Source organism: Pristiophorus japonicus, chromosome 13 (assembly GCF_044704955.1).
Source record: "Pristiophorus japonicus isolate sPriJap1 chromosome 13, sPriJap1.hap1, whole genome shotgun sequence".
Classification (NCBI taxonomy): domain Eukaryota; kingdom Metazoa; phylum Chordata; class Chondrichthyes; family Pristiophoridae; genus Pristiophorus; species Pristiophorus japonicus.
The window spans coordinates 90,673,952-90,694,842 of NC_091989.1; the positions used below are offsets into that span (position 1 = coordinate 90,673,952).

The 20,891-nt window shown below is 47.4% G+C and overlaps 1 protein-coding gene across 4 annotated transcripts in view; it reads right to left on the minus strand.

The window, feature by feature from the left end:
- Positions 1-20,891, minus strand: part of st3gal2 (ST3 beta-galactoside alpha-2,3-sialyltransferase 2) — a 468,108-nt gene that overhangs the window by 275,838 nt on the left and 171,379 nt on the right. Inside the window, exon 3 of one of the 4 annotated variants that reach the window (XM_070897756.1) lies at positions 6,439-6,472. The exons of the other annotated variants lie outside the window; for them this stretch is intronic. The gene's annotated coding sequence lies outside the window, so the exon portion shown is untranslated. The remainder of the gene's footprint in view (positions 1-6,438; positions 6,473-20,891) is intronic. 4 annotated transcript variants of the gene reach the window in all.

A 20,891-nucleotide genomic window follows, 5' to 3' on the forward strand; every position in this document is an offset into this window, starting at 1 on the left:
TGCCGGGCCTTAGCTGGCAGTCGGCCGACAAAAATAAATTTAATGGGGTCGCCGGTAACACAACCTCCCCTTTAAGGGCGGACGCGCCGCACAACAACAGACAGCTCCCCGCCGGGGAAAGCTGTCAGTGGCACTGACCGACGGCGGCACCGCTCCCGCGGGCAATTCCGCACACAGCAATTTCCCGTGGGACAATAGCCGCGGGAGGCGGAAAGCGGGTCGCCATTGGTCGGTAAGGGGTTGGTGCGTGCCCAACGCGGCGGGAAAACGGACGGAGTGACAACCCATTCCCACTGCTTCCGGCCCGGGGACAATTTTGGGCGGGTCAGCCCATCCTTCCGCCCCAGGTCGGTGAGGGCTATCCACTCCATTTACGCCTTTTAGAGACGGTAATGAAGCTTATGATGGGGGGGGGGGGGGGGGGCAATTTCGGCCCCTACATTCAAATGAGATGGCAACCCCACCCATGGACTGGGCTGTTACCATGGTTTGTATCTGACATTTGCACAGTCTAATGAAGGAATTGAATGAGAGAGTAGAGCAGGAGTCCAAACATTTTGTCTGCATGGGCTGTTTAGATCCATACCATGTGTTATATATGCAGACTATAGGTATACTCTCTGTGTAGTCACTGTATAGTTGCATAAGATGGAGACTTGTTTACCTGATGTTCTATCAATAAGGTTTAGACTGTGTATATACATGCTGGCACCACTAGAGGGTGCAACTGGTACAGACCAGGGATTCCTGTCCTGCCCTGGTGGCAGGGACTGTATAAAAGGGGAGCCACCATGCGGCTGCCTCACTCTGGAGTTAGGAATAAAGGACCAAGGTCACTACAGTTTGAGTACAACACATTGCCTCGTGGTACAGGTACCGTACAAACATAATAACTGGCGACAAGAATAAGGACTTTCACCCGATATTATGGCTACCTTTGGCACACAAAAAGACTTCGCAGAGGGTGATGATTGGGATGCCTTCATGGAAAGGCTCGAGCTATTTTTTGTGGCAAACGACCTGGCAGGGGTGACGGACACATTGACGGAGACTGACTAGTTGTGGACCCGAGGTCAACCGCCTCGTCAGGGACTTGCTAGCACCCACGAAGGCCAAGGATAAGACATACGATGAACTGACTGAACTAATTCACGACCAATTTAAACCAAAAGAGAGCATCCTCATGGCCAGGCACAGATTCTACATTCACCGCAGACCTGAGGGCCAGGAGATTGCAAAATATGCAGCCGACCTCAGGAGACTTGTGACACCGTGTGATTTTGGCATGCACCTCAATGAAGCATTGCGAGACATCTTCGTTATAGGAAGTGGCCACAAGGGCCTCCTGACACCACAGTCAACCTGCAGAAAGCCATCAGCATCAGTCAGGCATTCATGACCTCGACCTGCAGCACCAAGCAAATCATTCAGCCTGTGGACTCAAATCTGGCAAGTACTGTACACAGAATAGTGCCTTTCACAGGCAAGACTGTAGAACGTGGCTCTACCCAGGGCAGAGAGCACAGACCTCAGGGTTCCAGAACTGAGTCCACCGAGAGGTACTAATCGAGTAGCACCATGCTGGCGTTGCGGAGGAAACCATAGGGCTCACCAGTGTCGGTTTGCTGAGTACGTATGCAAAACCTGTAACACGAAGGGCCACATCCAGCGCATGTGTAAACGAAATACGACTCACGGTCCAGCAGAGGAGTCGGTAGATGACTTTGAATCCAGCGGGGAGTATGATGATTTGGCCAGAGAGGCAGCTCAGCTACAAGAAGTAGTATATGGAGTGTATACCTGCACCACCGATTGTCCTCCAGTGAAGATGGAAGTCGCGATAAACGGCATTCCAGTCTTCATGGAAGTGGACACGGGAGCGAGCCAGGATGCCTTCGAGGCGCTATGGAACGAAAAACGACCCGAGCTGGTTCCAGTACAGAAAAAGTTGCGCGCCTACACCAAGGAGCTGATCCCAGTCCTTGGTAGTGCGGCTGTAAGTATAATCCACAATGGTGTGGTGCACAAGTTACCTCTGTGGATTTTTGCAGGTGATGGTCCAACGTTACTCGGAAGAAGGTGGATGGGGAAGATCCAGTGGAAATGGGAAGGCCTCTTCACTCCAGCAATCGATGTCCCCTGTGGTCAGAGGCAGAGCAAAATCTCACCTTTGCTTGGGCCAGGCACCAGAGAACAGACCCGCGCAGCACCTGAGGCACAGACTGTCCATCATGACTGCCTGACCTAAAAGTACCTTCCCGGCTCCAGTGGCAGGACTCCTGGGGAGGAAGATCGAATTCACAGGCACTCCTCCAGCTTTTGTAGCAGAATCGTGGGAGAGAAGGATCAAGGCAGTCAACCTCGAGGACAGAGGCAAGATGGCGTTCCTGTTGCAGCGAGGAACAGCATGGCGTGGCAGGGTTCTCTTCAAGGAGATCTGCAACCAACTGAACTTGGAGACATTGTATGTATGGCAATCAATGTAATGAACCGATTAAGAATGTAAAGAACAAAATGTTGCGGGATGTTGGGAACAGAGTGTCCCCAAAAGTAGCAAGCGAGCGAATTCGGGAGGGTAAAGATGCCCTGCCCCAGGTGTCCCCACAAGTTATAGGCCAGCGACCTTAGGAGGGTGAAGGCACTGATCTTGATACCCTGTCCAGATCTATCCCATGCTGCAGGCACCTGATGGCACTATTCGCCACGGACCTGGAAATGAAAACGGCGTCAATACGCGCAGCCGGCCGCCATTGCCCACCACCCGGTTGGAGACGGCGCAGCCCACAGACCCAGTCACTACCTCGGCCATGTCCGGGAGCGAAAGGTCAGAACCAACAAGTTCCCCAAACGGGACCTGGAACAGCCAAGTTCCCAGCACTGTTAGAGAGTAGGCAGAAGATTCTGCAGCCCTGAAAGGAGGACAGGGAGATCACATACATCTGTGGCTCTGCCCACCACTAGGCAACGGCAAAGGCTGAGTCCTGGCAAGGTGAGCGAACCAAGGCTACCCTGCTAGCAGGGGGCACAGTGCCGCCATCAGACGACTAGGACCCAGTCCGGTTGCTCTGGAACTAGCGTCCTCGCATACCTATACCGTTACCTCAGTATTGACCATGACTGAACTAATTATGCAATCTACCCAATCCAGGCGCATAACCATAAAACGTAACGAATGTAAGTCGCCGAACCAAGGTGTCACGACACAAACTATTAAAAACAATTTTTTTTTTCTTCCTTTCTTTGTACTTGCACTGTGTCTGATCCTGTATGTTTATGTAACGGGCCAGTTGCATGCTCTCGCTGTGGGGGGGGGGGGGGGTGGGAAATGGATGTATGTAGCCATGGACACACACATGGATAACATCCAGAATCTTCTGGAACATCCAGAATCCTCTGGAACCTCCACTGCATCATCGAACCATCCAAACTGGTAACCACTACCCAATGTTGTGGCAAAAGGACTTGGGGGTTAACAGGGAGAGCACCAAGCCAAAGCACAGCCAAGCTGCAAGGGCTATTGGCACTTAAATCTGGGGAGAGCTAAGCCAGAGCACATAGTGCAAAGGTAATTGGCCCAATGGACTTGGGGGAGAGTGATGTTATATATGCAGACTATAGATATACTCTCTGTGTAGTTACTGTATAGTTGCATAAGATGGAGACTTGTTTACCTGATATACGATCAATAAGGTTTACATTGTGTATATACATGCTGGCACCACTAGAGGGTGCAACTGGTGGAGACCGGGGTTTTTTGTCCTGCCCTGGTGGCAAGGGCTGCATAAAAGGGGAGCCACCATGCGACTGCCTCACTCCGGAGTTAAGAATAAAGGACCAAGGTCACTACAGTTTGAGTACAACACATTGCCTCATGGAGTCATTCATAGGTACAGTACAAACATAATAAGATGGAGCCTCAGGGGACCAGATATTAAGTTTAAATTCTTCTTCTCATAATTTTCATCTATCTCAAGTTGCTGCCAGTAACAGATCTTGGTGCTCTGATTTAGGATTTATTCTCCAATGCGACAACATCGCTAAGCACAACCCTTTCCAAACCCCTCAGATCATTAAAACTCAAACTGGACAAACCAATTAGAATGAAATAAAAGTGCAAATAGATCTTAGCTAGCACAGCACAGGTGGGCTGTGGTTGAGATATTCCTGCACTGGAAACAGGAAGAAAGAGAACAGTTGGAGAGATCAGAGTTCAGAAGTGCAGAAGACCAATAGAATTCAGCTAAGACTGGCTAGACTGCGATGAGTGCTTGAACATGAACACTTGAACTATAGGGTAAATTCATGCTTTGCTGCATTCAAGGGGAGCTCAGTTCGGATAACCAGCGTGGAAATGTTGTAGTTCGACTTTACTCTCCCTTTGCTCGTGGCTCCCCATTGGGAGTACGAGATTGATAAACTTACCCAAATGTGTCCCCAAGTCCTTACTCTGTACACACTGGAGCCCTGTGTTTGATCATTTCAAATGGAGCAGACGGTGTGGCGCAGTACAAATGTGTCCGTGGGGAGGTATGGCGGGGTGACAGAGAGCAGCACATCATCTCATATGCACTGCTGTTGGTGTGCTTAGTACTTCTGGACAGTTTCATTTCAAAATATGGCTTGATCTGAACCTGCTTCACATTATGCAACACCTGCCCTATTACCTCCTCCCTTTCCACTATCCAAGGCTTCAAACACTCCTTTTCAGGTGAAACAGCGACTTACTTGTACTTCTTGCAATTTAGTATACTGTAGTCGCTGCTCACGATGTGGTCTCCTCTATACTGGGGAGACCAAACGCCGATTGGTTGACTGCTTTGCAGAACACCTCCGTTCAGTCCATAAGCATGACCCTGAGCTTCCGGTCGTCTGTCACTTCAATTCTCCGCTCCACTCCCACTCTGATATCTCCGTCCTCGGTCTCTGATACTGTTCCAATGAAGCTCAACGTAAGCTCGAGGAACAGCACTTCATCTTTCGATTAGGCACTTTACAGCCTTCTGGACTCAACATTGTGTTCAACAATTTCAGACCATAACCTCTGCACCTATTTTTTCAGATACCAGCTGTTGATGTTTCTGCCATTCCTATTTACACCTCTTCTAAACTCATCTTTTGTTTCTTTGCTTATCCCATTACCATCTCCTTTTGCTTTGTATATATCATCGCTTTTCATTTAATCTCTCCTGCCTTCCACCCTTTCCTCCCCTCCCCCTTTCACTGCCTTAAAATCTGTTACATCTCTAACTTTTTCCAGTTCTGACGACCTGAAACGTTAACTCTGTTTCTTCTTCACAGATGCTGCCTGACCTGCTGAGTATTTCCAGCCTTTTCTGTTTTTATTTCACGTTATGTCCCCATAATGCGCAACAACTTGCATTTATTTAGCACCTTTAATGTAGTAAAACGTCCCAAGACACTTCAAAGGAGCATTAACAATTTGACGCAGAGTCACATAAAGCGATATTAGGACAGACGACTAAAAGCTTGGTCAAAGAGGTGGGTTTTAAGGATAGACTTAAAAGGAGGAGAGGGATAGAAAGGCAGACAGGTTCAGGGAAGAAATTCTAGAGCTTAGGCAACTTAGGGCACGGCTGTCAATGGTGGAGCGATGAAAATCAGGGCAAAAAGGCAGAATTGGAGGAGCACAGAGATCTTGAAGGGTTGTAGGGCTGGCGAAGGTTGCAGAGATAAGGAGGGGTGAGGCCATAGAGGGATTGTGCAGGAGAGGCTACACAGGATTACAATGTTTAGCAATGCAGCCACCGTCTAGTTTTTGCCCTCCATAATTTGTAACAGGACGAAAGCAATTACGGGGAAACAATGAAAGCACAGAAGTCAGTACATGGCAGGATGCCATTCCCAGTAAAATACATCCAGATGTGACAATCCTTTACTGGGTAAAAAACAGCTCAACATGCACATTATATTATTCTGCCTGAACTCTGCCAAGTCCCAGTTCACCGCCAGCTTCAGTGCAGCGGATCAGCAAAAACCTGATTCACAGATGTTGGTGGCTGTGCTACTGGGCCACACAGAGCAGTAAGTTACAGGTTCCATTCGTGCTCTTCCCTGCCACATCAGTAGTTAGAGCTCTACAGCAGCCCTATCACTCCCTGGCTTCTGCAATTGAAAACTCAAACAGTACTCCCACACCTAATCACTACCCAGCTACAATGTGCTGTTGTGCGGAGTCAGGGAAGCACTACGATTTCCTCCATGGTTGAGATGAGGAATAGCTGCCAGTTCTGGAGGACTGTTGATGCTCATGTAACTTACTCTGGCACTATTAGGACATAAGGGGAGAATCTGGGGTGATGTGATGTGGGACATATTTGTTCTACATTTTATTGCTCTGACAGTATTATTTCTGCAGTGAAGTATTATTAATGAATATTGAAGATAATAGAAAGAATAAATATTTTGAAAAGGACTTACCAAGCTGGGGACTCTGGGGTCTGCTGACTGAACCCTAGAAGATGACAAATACAAGAGGGGTAAATCTTATTGATGGCTCAGCCCTCCTGTTTGAACTGAGCTCCATTATCACAATGACTGACTCCTATACCTGAGATCATAAGCCTAGATTTTCCAATTGCCGTTTGTTTAAACTAGTGGAAACTGAAATCCATTAGAAATAAATGGAGGCATTAAAATAACACCAGTTAGAAACTTAGGTTAATATTTCTTAATAAAACTACTTTTCACTATTTCTTTGGAATGCCGAAACAGCTTTGAATTCAAATAAGTAATATTTGTAGCTCAGAATGGCAGCTGGATGCTTGGCAAGGTCCCAGATAGAAAGAAAGAACATTTATATAGTGCCTCTCATGACCTCACAATGTACCAAAATGATTTACAGCCAATGAAGTACTTTTAAAGTGTAGTCACTGTTGCAGTGTAGGAAACGCAGAAGCTAATTTGCACACAGCATTCTCCCACAAACATCAATGAAATAAATGACCCGGTAACCAATTTCAGTGATGTTGGCGGAGGGATAAATGTTGGCCAGGACACCAAGACAACTTCTCAACTCTTTTACTAATCTTTTACCGAAGGCAGAGGGGATAGACTGGGCCTCGGTTTAACATACCTTCCAAAAGACAGCACCTCCGACAGTGCAGCACTCCCTCAGCACTGCACTGGAGTGTCAGTCTAGATTTATGTGCTCATGTCCCTGGAGTGGGACTTGAACCCACAACCTTCTGATTCAGAGGAGTGTGTGCTACCCACTGAGCCAACTATGGGGAAAGAGCAGGGCAGTAGGACTAGTTGGATAGCTCTTTCAAAGAGCCGGCACAGGTGGAATGGCCTCCTTCTGTGTTGTATGATCTATGATTTAAAGTACTCTTTCCTTTATGTTGTGTATCTGTAAAGCATGCACTCCCATGTTCCGCCACCAGGGAGCGCATCCTGTGAAGTCCCAAGAGATTCCAGCATCCCTTGGGAGCACTGTGCATAAGCTGGCCCCCAAGGCCTGTTCCTCACTCTGAAGTGCTTAATAAAGACTGAGGTCACTGTTACTTTAACCTCCCTGTGTGCAGTCTCATCTGTGTTCGGAACACAATAACTGGCGACGAGTATACAAATCCAACGCAAAAATGCAGCAAACTGTGGGCATCCTGGAGAAGTTCTCGGAGGGTGAGGACTGGGAAGCCTATGTCAAAAGGCTAGACCAGTACTTTGTAGCCAATGAGCTGGACGGAGAAGGAAGCGCTGCAAAAAGGAGAGTGGTCCTCCTCACTGTCTGTGGGTCACCGACCTACAGCCTCATGAAGAATCTTCTGGCTCTGGTGAAAACCACAGATAAGTCGTATGAGGAGCTGTGTACACTGGTTCGGGAGCATCTTAACCCGAGGGAGAGCGTGCTGATGGCGAGGTATCGGTTCTACACGTGCCAGCGATCTGAAGGTCAGGAAGTGGCGAGCTACGTCGCCGAGCTAAGGCGACTTGTAGAACAATGTGAGTTTGATGGCTACCTGGAACAGATGCTCAGAGACTTTTTTGTACTGGGCATTGGCCATGAGACCATCTTACGAAAACTTTTGACTGTAGAGATACTGACCCTCACAGTAAGGCCATTGCGATTGCACAGGCGCTTATGTCCACCAGTCATAACACCAAACAAATCTCTCAACGCACAAGTGCTAGCAATGTTCATGAATTAACTGGAACTGTGTTTGCAAGCAGAAATGTACAGGGCAGAAACCACCAGTCTGCAACTGTCAGCTGGCCTGAGGTGACCCAGATGACTCCGAGTCCGCAACAAAGGATGAATGCAAGGCAATTCACACCTTGTTGGCGTTGTGGAGGCTTCAATTCAGCCTATTCATGCCGCTTCAAAGGGTATGTTTGCAAGAGCTGTGGAACAATGGGGCACCTCCAACGAGCTTGCAGACAAGCTGCAAGCTCTGAAAAACCTGTTAACCACCACATGGCAGAGGAAGATCGGTCCATGGTGGATCAAAGCAATTTCGAGCTTCAAAGAGAGGAGGCAGATGCTGAAGTACATGGGGTGCACACATTTTTGACAATATGTCCACCTATAATGCTAAATGTAAAATTGAATGGCTTAACGTAGCCATGGAACTGGACACTGGCACTAGCCAATCCATCATGAGTAAAAAGATGTTTGAGAGACTGTGGTGCAACAAGGCACTCAGACCAGCCCTGAGCCCCACCCACACGAAATTGAGAACGTACACCAAAGAGCTCATCAACACGCACAAGGGACTGTTCATCTACAACAGATGCCCATTTGGAATTCGGTTGGCTGCAGCGATCTTCCAGAGAAACATGGAGAGCCTACTCAAGTCGGTACCACGCACGGTAGTTTTCAGGACGACATATTGGTCACGGGTCGGGACACCGTTGAGCACCTACAAAACCTGGAGGAGGTCCTCCAGCAACTGGATCGCGTAGAGCTGCGGCTGAAGAGGTTGAAATGCGTCTTCATGGCAACAGAAGTGAAGTTTTTGGGGAGAAAGATCGCGGCGGACGGCATTCGGCCCACAGACGACAAGACAGAGGCCATCAGGAACGTGCCCAGGCCACAGAACATCACGGAGCTGCGGTCGTTCCTGGGACTCCAACTATTTTGGTAACTTCCTACCGGGGTTAAGCACCCTTTTCGAGTCCCTTCATGTGTTATTGCGTAAAGGTGAGAACTGGGTATGGGGAAAAAAACAAGTAATTGCTTTTGAGAAAGCCAGAAACATTTTATGCTCCAACAAGCTGCTTGTATTGTATAACCCGTGTAAATGACTTGTGCTAGCATGTCATGCGTCGTCGTACGGAGTCGGGTGTGTATTACAACAAGCTATCGTTGCGGGGAAGTTGCAACCTGTCGCCTATGCCTCCAGGAGCTTGTCTAAGGCCAAGAGGGCCTACAGCATGATTGAGAAAGAGGCATTAGCGTGTGTGTTCGGAGTAAACAAAATGCATCAGTACCTGTTTGGCCTCAAATTTGAGCTGGAAACCGATCACAAGCCCCTCACATCCCTGTTCGCTGAAAACAAGGGGATAAATACTAATGCCTCAGCCCGCATACAAAGGTGGGCACTCGCGCTATCAGCGTATAACTATACCATCCGCCACAGGCCAGGCACCGAGAACTGTGCGGATGCTCTCAGTCAGCTACCATTGCCCACCACGGGGGTGGAAATGACGCAGCCTGCAAACTTGTTGATGGTGGCGCAGCCCGCAGACTTGTTGATGGTCATGGAAGCGTTTGAAAATGATAAATCACCTGTCACGGCCCGCCAGATTAGGACTTGAACCAGCCAAGATACTCTGCTGTCCCTAGTAAAAAACTGTGTACTGCATGGGAGCTGGGCCAGCATCCCCGCTGAAATGCAAGAGCTAATCAAGCCGTTCCAGCAGTGAAAGGACGAGCTGTCCATTCAGGCAGACTGCCTGTGTGGGGTAACCGCATAGTGCTACCAAAAAGGAGCAGGGAGACATTCATCTCGGATCTCCACAGCACACACCCAGGTATAGTAATGATGAAAGCGATAGCCAGATCCCACGTGTGGTGGCCCGGTATCGACTCTGACTTAAGAGTCCTGTGCACAGCAATGCAGCGTGTGTGCTCAGTTGAGCAAAGCGCCCAGAGAGGCACCACTAAGTTTGTGGTCCTGGCCCTCCAGACCATGGTCGAGGATCCATGTCGACTACGCGGGCCCATTTCTCGGTAAAATGTTCCTGGTGGTGGATGTTTTTTCAAAATGGATTGAATGTGAAATAATGTCGGGAAGCACCATCACCGCCACCACTGAAAGCCTGAGGGCCATGTTTGCCACCCATGGCCTGCCTGACATGCTGGTCAGTGACAACGGGCCATGTTTCACCAGTGCCGAATTTAAAGAATTTATGACCTGCAATGGGATCAAACAGGTCACCTGGGCCCCGTTTAAACCAGCCTCCAATGGGCAGGCAGAGCGGGCAGTACAAACAATTAAACAGAGCCTTAAATGAGTCACATAAGGCTCACTCCAAACCCACCTGTCCCGAGTACTGCTCAGCTATCGCATGAGACCCCACTCGCTCACAGGGGTGCCCCCGGCTGAGCTACTCATGAAAAGGACACTTAAAACCAGACTCGCGCTGGTTCCCTCCAACCTGCATGATCAGGTAGAGAGCAGGTGACAGCAACAAAATGTAAACGATGGGTCACGCCACTGTGTTACGGGAAATTGATCTGAATGACCCTGTGTATGTGCTAAACTATGGACATGGTCCCAAGTGGATCGCGGGGACGGGGATAGCTAAAGAAGGGAGTAGGGTGTTTGTAGTCAAACTAGACAATGGACAAATTTGCAGAAAGCACCTGGACCAAACGAGGCTGCGGTTCACAGACTGTCCTGAACAACCCACAGCAGACACTACCTTTCTTCAGCCCACAACACACACCCAAAGGATCAACCACCCCGGACCAGGAAATCGAACCCATCACGCCCAACAGCCCAGCAAGGCCAGGCTCGCCCAAAAGCCCAGCAAGACCAGGCTCACCCAGCAGCCCTGCAGGGCCAACAATACTCCAGCCCAGCGAGGGCACAGCCAACACACCAGAACAGACATTTGTACCGAGACAGTCCACCAGGGAAAGAAAGGCTCCCAACCACCTCACCTTGTAAATAGTTTTCACTTTGACTTGGGGGGGGGGGGGGGGCGAGTGATGTTGTGTACCTGTAAAGCATGCACTCCCATGTTCCGCCACCAGGGAGCGCATCCCTTGAAGTCCCAAGAGATCCCAGCATCCCTTGGGAGCACTGTATATAAGCCGGCTCCTAAGGCCTGTTCCTCACTCTGGAGTGTCTGAATAAAGACTGAGGTTACTGTTACTTTAACCTCCCTGTGTGCAGTCTCATCTGTGTTAGGAACATAATACTTTATTCACCGTTAGTTAGCATTTCATGGCCCTGAAAATCCACAGGGTTTCTACTGATCTCCCAGTATTACTATAGCGAACGATCAGTGAACCCTCCAGGGAAACAATGTAAAAGGCTGAAACATATGTTTATACCATTTCCCTGGGCTGGTGGGGGGGGGGTCCAGTGGTCTCCAAGTATCAGGAGACCCTTCCCGTAAAGTGTCTCATTCTCGTGACTGGGTATCGCACTCCGCTGCTTCCATTAACATTAATCTCTTCCTCCATCTAATAAAGTTTAAACGTTGTAAGTGTTGATAGACATACCAGGGTCTCTCTGTTATCGCACTATATTTTGGAACTGCAGGTCAGAGGCAACACGGGGACCAAGATATTTTGTATGAAACTTGATGTGAGACAGTGAGGTTCAATCAAGTGGCATACTTGGTGTTGTAGTTGAATGGAGGGCAGCTGTGTTTTCCCTTGACGACAGTTGCATTTTTCTACTGGCCAAAAACCAGATGGGACTGAGGATTTGGATGGAATAGACTGTAAATCCAGAGAGCAAAAACTTATTTTTATTCACCAGTTATCAGATACAAAAATGACTGGGTGGTCACCCGGGTGTAAAACCAGAAAGACGTAAGCCGCAATTCAAATTGAGTTTTGTTTGCACTGCCCTTGCAGTCACTGATAGAAAGGGCCAGCCAACACATTCTTTCAGCCGACTGATCGCATTTTGCCCAGTCCAAAACGAATGGGGACAAGGCCAGGTACAGATTAAGGACTTACTTAGCCAGAACAGAGCATGAAATTGAGGATTTCTCTTGCCAATCTTTAAGCCTGTCTCAAGGCTGTAAACTAAACATTCCAGCTCACTTTTCGAAAGAGAATTTTGTGTCATATAATCTGTTTAATTTTCGGCTTGAAGCAAAACGATCAAACAATAGATAATTAAAACAATAGATAATCGAAACACAAACACACAATGCAATGCATGAGCATCGCAAAACAAAATGCCCAGTATGAGTTTTTCTCAAACCTACCCACACACTTTGCTCCCTTTATTGTCCCTAAACACGGCACATTTTAAAACAAAACTACCAGGAGCTATCCTCTTTAAAGAAAGTATACACAGCCGCATACATGCCAACCATTTCATGCAGAGTCAGCATCTTAGGTGCTGGTTAGCCATCATCATCATCATAAGCGGTCCCTCGAATGAGGATGACTTGTTTCCATGAGTTCACAGGTGTTTCGATGAAGGTCCCGATATTCCAGTCCTGAACTCCAATTGAGGGGGTGGAAGATGCCGGTGCGTGAATTCTTTTAAACATGTGGTGACTGTTGCACACCAGCCACCACATGGGCTTGACAGAGCTAGGCCTTTATCCAGTGGCAAGGATTAACCAGGACGACCGGAGACCAGTTCTGCTGCACGGACCTAGCGCGCACACATATCGCAGTGTGGGCTGGCCTCAGCTCTTCTGGGCCCCGTACCCTCATCTGTCGCACCTCCACCACGATCTCTCACCGTTCCTCCGCCCTAAACATTCACCGGATCTCACCACAAACACTCGTCACTCATCCACCCCGACCTTCCCACTCCTCTGTACCTGGGCCCTGCTGATGTTCCTGCCCACGCTCCAAAACGGCGACCGGGGTTTTGATGACATCACCCAGTCACCCATCTCAAAAATGTCCCACACTTGGAGCAGCTCACGCTGGAGGTTGAAGTGGTATGCCGCTCCAGCTCTTTTATAGCCCGACCTGCGGAACTGTTAGCACGCCAGCATTTGCTGACGACACCCTTTGGCCACAGGCTCAGTAGATGGAGCTTGGGTTACTGAGGTACTAAGGTACCACCTAATGGTTCCTCGGTGAATAGCTCTGGGTAACTGGTAGGAACACGCTGATCTCTTTACCAATGTCCCTTTGCAACTAGTCATTTCATACCCTCCCTCTGCCATTGCCTGTGTGAAACCAGCAGCTAATCAATCAATCAACCAATCCCTTTCCCAGCTTCTAGAATTGTTACTGCATTGAAAAACAATGCTTCACCAATACAAGACAGCTGCTGCCCATGAAAGCAGCAAGTACAGCACAGAGTAGAGGTTGAACCTGGGACTTTGCGTGTGTATAGTTTGGTGCCGCACTGGGCAGTGCCTGTATGAATGTAGCTTTTTGTGTAGCATATTAAAGTTTTCTTTGTGCGTTAAAGTAATATTAAGCTGATACTGTATTCTTGCATTGTATAATCTGTGTGTTTTTGTCACCCTGGGTTCAGGTTGTAGAGACAAGGAATCGAATAGCAGAGGAGGGTAGCAGTTTACAGGAACTGACTAGTTAGAATGAGAGACAGACATGAGTATTTTAGCATGGGGTAGAGTGACAGTTACTCCACGCAACATTGTAACATGTCATGTGACTCACACTAAGGTGTTAAGTGCTTACAATATACTGCAAATCGGGTAACTTTTGAGAAATTGTTCCAAGAGCAAGCTTAAATGAAAATTCTGCATATGGTTAATTTCACTGACCAGAAGTGAAAAATGCTCCCTTTCATCAAAATGAAAATATATAGCCAAATATTGAATGCACTTTGGCCAATGTTTGCCAGGATACCAATTGCCAACCCAAACTAAATTCAAATCAGAGTGAAACTAGCCTATTGGTAGGTAACTAACCCCGGCTTGCACAACCAATTTCAAGGCTGCAATTCCATCTCAGGCTTTAGATGATAGTTCTAAGCTGCTCAACCAAGCACTCTCACAGATTAGGACTTGACCTGAACATCCTTGATGAGATTACTGCCCTGTAATCGCTCCTGAGCACCCATTGATTATTCCATATTTAGATTGGAGAGCACTTTCAGTGCCTTGCACAGATTATAATATGGAAACCAAGGATTTGTAAACCAGAGTGAAATTCCTCATCACTAAGATTACAGGGTACACATCAAGCTCCTAATGCATCACCTTCTGGGAAACCAATGAAGGCGAGGTGCACACTTACACAAAAACACAATTGCAACATAGAATGGGTATGTGTGATTAAGTAAGGAAATAGACGTTTATCCAGCTAAATACTTGTCAAATTGCACCTAGAACAGTGTCATGCAATAGAAATAGTGGTCCTCAGGTGTGGATACGACAGTTTTAATCACATGCACTAATTTTAGTTGAAAATGCCTTACATACACTCACACAATACAGGTAAATGTACTTCACGCATATATTTACTTAACAAATATCTACCGCCATTCAGTAACCAAGGAAGTAAAGCGTTCACAATGATCAAAACACACACACAGTCTGCTTTTCGCCGTACCATTTTACCAAGAAACACATAAAAAGGTTTAAGTACACATGCAAACGATTGGATTTATATGCCCAATGATGATGTCTATTACTTATTTTTTATTTACTAATCAGAAATGGAATTAGCCACATCTGGATTCCCAATTAGCCACATGTGGCTCATGGCAAATGTGTTTAGCATCACTGATCTAGAAGTATGGGAACAATTCAATGGTATAGTTAAGTACCATTCCCACTTGCAATTGCACAAAACCATTTAAAACAAATGCGTGCAGATGCTGCTCTGTACTGGATTGTTCTGGACAATCCAGGACATAATCTATACCAGGCAGGTGTGAACAGTCCATGACGTTGATTTGTTGTGTGCATCACACAAATTTACTGCATCTGTATGCATTGTACTTTACTTTGTTCGACATTACCGCGACTATTGATAATAAGAACATAAGAAATAGGAACGGAGTAGGCCAAACGGCCCCTCAAGCCTGCTCCGCCATTCAATAAGATCATGGCTGATTTGATCATGGACTCAGCTCCACTTCCCTGCTTGCTCCCCATTGATGTGACTTGCACAGTGGTACGACATAGAATCATAGAATAGTACAGCACAGAATGAGGCCATTTGGCCAATCAAATCTGTGCCAGCTCCTTTCGAAGAGCAATCCAGTTAGTCCCACAATCCCGAACTTTCCCCATAGCCCTGCAATTTTTTCTGTTTCAAGTATTTAACCAATTCCCCTTTGAAGGCTACGATTGAAACTGTATCCACCACCCTATCAGGCAGTGCATTCCAAATCCTAACATACACCCTGCAGAAACTGATAACTGGGTGCAAGAACATCAGTCTTTCACATCATTGGCCAAGATTTTCCTTACCTTGGCAGGTCTGGGGCTCCATCCTGCTCTGGAAAATGATTCTTGGTTGATAGGGCTTGTTAAGCCCACCCAGTGATTTTCCCAGTCCTAGAGGAAGCGAGTTTGCATCATCGGCTGGTTTCCTTAAAGGGATCATGGCCGACTTTATTTTGACATTTGTGCTGTCAGTGTTCTACAGCATTGAGGTGCTGCAAACATTGGCAAGCACTGCGCAGAGGTGAAGGGCAGCACCCAGGTTCTCCCATGACTTCCTCCATGAATCTGAGCATGCAGGGAGGTCATCTTCCCTTCCCATGGGTGGAAGAGACCTCCCCAGGAGACCAATGCAGCCTGGTTTCATATTGCACCTGGCTGCAGTGGCACAAAAATGTCAATTATCTCAGATCATCATGAAACATTGGTACAGAGCCACACTCGCCTTCATCCTGCTGTGCCTCTCATTACATCCCCATAACTTTGCCTTCCCTACCCTACTCCTGCACATCCTTACTCACACCAATTTACCTTGCACCTCCAACCATCCCTTTCTCACTATCTACATGATCACATCCCCATCTCACTAGCCACACCTCACACTCACCCTCATCCAAGTCCCATCATACCAACTAACAACACAAAAAGGTAGGCACTTGGGTGTTTTAGCCAATGTTCATGTGAAGTTTCTGGTATTGTGCTGTCAAACATTGAAACCTTTATTTTCAACACTTTGCATTCTTGAACAGATTTGTATGCACCTTTGGAAGTGACTTAGTGAGTTGCAGTGAATGGTGAGACATAACAGTATCCCCCGCAATGGTGGTTTGTGAGAAAGGAATGACGTGGACATTGTAGGGATGTTTTACACAAACACAATAACACAAGAATTATGAGCAGGAGGAGGCCATTCAATCAGATCATGGCTGATCTTCCACCTCAATTTCACTTTCCCGCCCACTCCCTATTATCTCTTGATTCCCCCTAGCGTCCAAAAGTCTATCGATCTCAACCTTGAATATACTCAATGACTCAGCAACCGCAGCCCTTTGGGTAGAGAATTCCAAAGATTCCCTCCCCTCTTCCTCCTCCTCCCCCACTCCCCCTCCCCCTCTTCCCTCCCCCCCTCCTCCTCTTCTCCCCCTCCCCTCTCCTTTCCCCCCTCCCCTCCTCCCTTCCCCCTCCATCCCCCCCTTCCCCCTCCCCTCCTCCCCTCCCTTCCCCTCTCCTCCTTCCCCCCTTCCCCCTCCCCTCCCCCCCCTTCCCCCTCCCCTCCCCCCCTTCCCCCTCCCCTCCCCCCTTCCCGCTCCCCTCCTCCCCTTCCCCTCTCCTCCTCTTCCCCCCTCCTCCCCTCCCCTCTTCCTTCCCCCCCTCTTCCCCTTCCCTCCCCCTCTTCCTTCCCCCCCCTTCCTCCCCCCCCTCCTCTCTTCCCCCCTCCCCTCTTCCCCTTACCCCCTCCTTCCCCCTTCCCCCTCCCCCCCCCTCCTTCCCTCTTCTCCCCCTCTCCTTCCCCCGAGTGAAGAAATTCCTCCTCATTTCAGTCCTAAATGTGAGATTGATCTCCAGGATACTGCTGAGGAGGAAAAATCATAGGGTTATTAAACCAAATATGTTTTTTTTTTCTTTTGGACACTTCAATTAGTTAGTTATAAAAATATGGGAAAAAAGATGGGAAAAAATGACTGTTTCACTAACAGTCAAGATTAATCCAATTGGGTAATGAAGAGTCAACTCCCTTTCCAATTGGTGCTGGGAACTCAGCGTGCCTGAAGGATGGACCAATGGCAGGAGTGTGGGGGCAGGGCGGTTTGAGGTGGAAGGTCATGTGACAAAGCCAGCAGGAAGACATCCAACTGAAGTTGGTAACTCTAATTATAACAGGGTGGGTGAATATAAGCTAAACTGCAGACTTACAATAAATATGAAGCACGTATGACAAGTGAATATGAATATGAATAAAAGCACACAGACTGTAATTAGGGGCAGCACATGGGGAGATTCAAAAATGTTTCTGTACCAAGCCTTTGCCTCTACTCGCAGAGCAGTTTCTCGGGTCAATTTCACTCAGGCCCAAACATTTTTGCTCAGCATGAATCTTTTTACTTTCCATGTCGTATCAGTTGAACTGAAAAGGCCAGGCTTTGTCACCATCTGGGTTTGTTTAGGGCTCCCACCCCTGCTGCAATTCTGCATTCTACAGAGATCATTAAACTGCAGGCGGTCAGCCCCAGGAGTAAAATGACAATGGCTGGGAAACCAGTCTACAAAACATGCAGAGTAAAGTTCAGGGGCACAGCTTGTCAATCCCTGCCTGTGCTGAAATGTTTTTGTTCCAGCTTTTAAAGAATGAGCTGCAGCCCTGCGAAGTAGCATCATTAAAAAAGATTTCATGCAAAATAATCAGATAAATTTACGATCCTGAATATGAAATAGTTGCAGCACTCAACTGCTGCCCTGGTCTGAGGTGAGCTAACACAGTACGGAATGGCAATCAAATCGGTCTCCCTCTGGTCTGTGCATTGCATCCGATTCTTTTGGGCTCTTATGTTTTGCAGCCTCCGTTTACTCAGCACTGTCTGTATTTGGGGAGGGCTGTTCTGGGACTCCGGGCTTGGCCACTGATGCCCATTGCTGACTGTATGTGGTTGTATTTAGTGAACTGAAGGTACTGATCAAATGCTCGACCTAAATCGCTCACGTTTCACTTTAATTTAACATGACATCAGAGGCCCTTAAGTTGCATTGATCTTTCGGAGTTTATTCGGACGGTATATCCTTTCCTGCCGTTGTATTACACAATCGTCTCATCATTTTAACACTGCCTCAGACTTACAAAGCACAATTTTGTGCCCTCAACCACTATCTATAACCGGCTAGAGGCTTATCTAGCCAGTCGTCTTGGTTAACCCTTGCCACTGGACCAAGACCTAGCTCTGTCAAGCCCGTGTGGTGGCTGGTATGCAACTGCCACACCACGTTAAAAAAATCCAAGCACAGGCATCTTCCACCCTTCAAGATTTAGTTCGGGACCTGGAATATTAGGTCCTTCATTGAAATACCGGTGAACTATTTGACGTGGAAGCAAGTCATCCTCGATTCGAGGGACTGCCGATAACTGACTGACTGACATTGCATACCGTGTTTAGCAAGTGACAAAACTGTTGGGTTAAACATTGCCCAGAGTTGCCTCATAACTCAACAGGCCTGAGAATGCAGACCTCGCAAAAGTGACTCTGTCACTCCTTCCACATCATTGTCCCAACTCGCACCAAGTCCCGTTCACCCATCACCCCTGTGCTCGCTGACTTACGTTGGCTCCTGGTTAAGCAACACCTCCATTTTTAAATTTTCATCCTTGTGTTCAAATCCCTCCATGACCTCACCCCTCCCTATCTCTGTAACCTCCTCCAGCCCTACAATCTTCAGAGATATCTGCGTTCCTCCAATTCTGGCCTCTTGAGCATCCCCGATTTTAATCGCTCAATCATTCTTGACTGTGCCTTCAGTTGCCTAGGCCCTAAGCTCTGGAATTCCCTCCCTAAATGTTATGTTTAGAATAACTCCACAAGACTGAGTACTGTGTGCTTAAACTGATATGACCTTAGTCTCTTTAATAAAACTCCAGAGTGCCAAAGCAGCATGGCAGACAACCTTTCATACTTACTTGCATGAGGTGTGCAGGTGACCCTTGGGTCTCCAACAGGTGCGCCCTCTGGTGGCAAGGCAACATACATAACACTAAACATCTCTACCTCTCTTTCTTCCTTTAAGATGCTCCTTAATACCTAACTCCTTCCTGCCCTAATATCTACTTATGTGGCTCGGTGTCAAATTTCTTTGATAACCCTCCTGTTAAGCGCCTTGGGATGTTTTACTACGTTAAAGGCGTTATATAAATGCATGTTGTTGTTATCTGTGTGCTCAAATTGTGCAGGTGCCAGACACTCCTGATCACATCAGCCTTGTAAAAGAAACGGTCAGGACTTTGCAAGCCCTCAGTGGTAATCCATACAGTGCTGGAATAGAATTCTGTACCTTCTGGGTCAGACTTTCTTTTGTTGTCAATGTGCATACTGAATCACAATATTTTGATAATAATGATACTGAGATATTGACAGCAACTTTGTTGCTATAATATTAATTTATATGTTATATTACTTTATATATCATATTAATTTATATTACAAAAATTACTTACGCAAGGTCTTCCCCTGTGGAACTGCACTTTCAGGAGAGGACAGGGGAGAAAGTTGGGAGCCGGGTGAAGGAAAAGATTTCAATGTCTGTCCTATGTGTTTCACCTGTGAAGCATTTCGAGCATTTAGCTTTGCACTGGCTTATTTAACATAAGGGGTTAAAAGCCAGCTTCACTCACCGAAACCATGCCCCAAGCTCAACTTAACAAACTTGTTACAGAATTAGTTGGATGTCTTTCTTTTTTATTCATTCAAAGGATGTGCCCATGCCTAATTGCCCTTGAGTACCTTGCTAGACCATTTCATTACTACAGCCCTGTAGACCATGAGCTTAGTGGCAGATTTGAGGGCCTGGTCTTCAAACACTCTTTTCCTCAGGCGGCCAAAGTCTGCACTGGCGCACGTATTGAATCTCGTCGTCAATGTCTGCTCTTGTTGATAAAAGGCTTCCGAGGCATGGGAAATGGTCCACGTTGTCCAGGGCCGCACCGTGGATCTTATTGACTGGGAGGGGGGGACAGGCTGGTGGAGGACCTTTGTCTTACGGATGTTTAGCATAAGGCCCATGCTTTCGCACGCCTTAGTAAATATGCTGACTATGACTTGGAGTTCAGCCTCTGTATGTGCGCAGGCGCAGGTCAAAGACCACCCTAAGTGGAGGAAGTGCATCCGGGAGGGCGCTGAGCACCTCAAATCTAATCACCATGAGCGTGCAGAAATCAAGCGCAGGCAGCGGAAAGAGCGTGCGGCAAACCAGTCCCACCCACCCTTTTCCTCAACAACTATCTGTCCCACCTGTGACAGGGACTGTGGTTCTCGTATTGGACTGTTCGGCCACCTAAGGACTCATTTTAAGAGTGGAAGCAAGTCTTCCTCAATTCCGAGGGACTGCCTATGATGATGATGATGATAAATGCAAGTCTCCTTCTCCTTCAGTTAAGAGTCAACCACATAAAGGCCAGACTGGGTAAAACTGGCAGTTTACTGTCCTTAACTGACAATAGTGAACCAGATGAGTTTTTAATGACGGTTTCATGGTCACTATTACTGACACTAGATTTTTATTCCAGATTTATTTAGTTAACTGACTTTAAATTCCCCAGCTGCCATGGTGGGATTTGAACTCTTGCCTCTGGGTCAACAGTCCGGGCCTCTGGG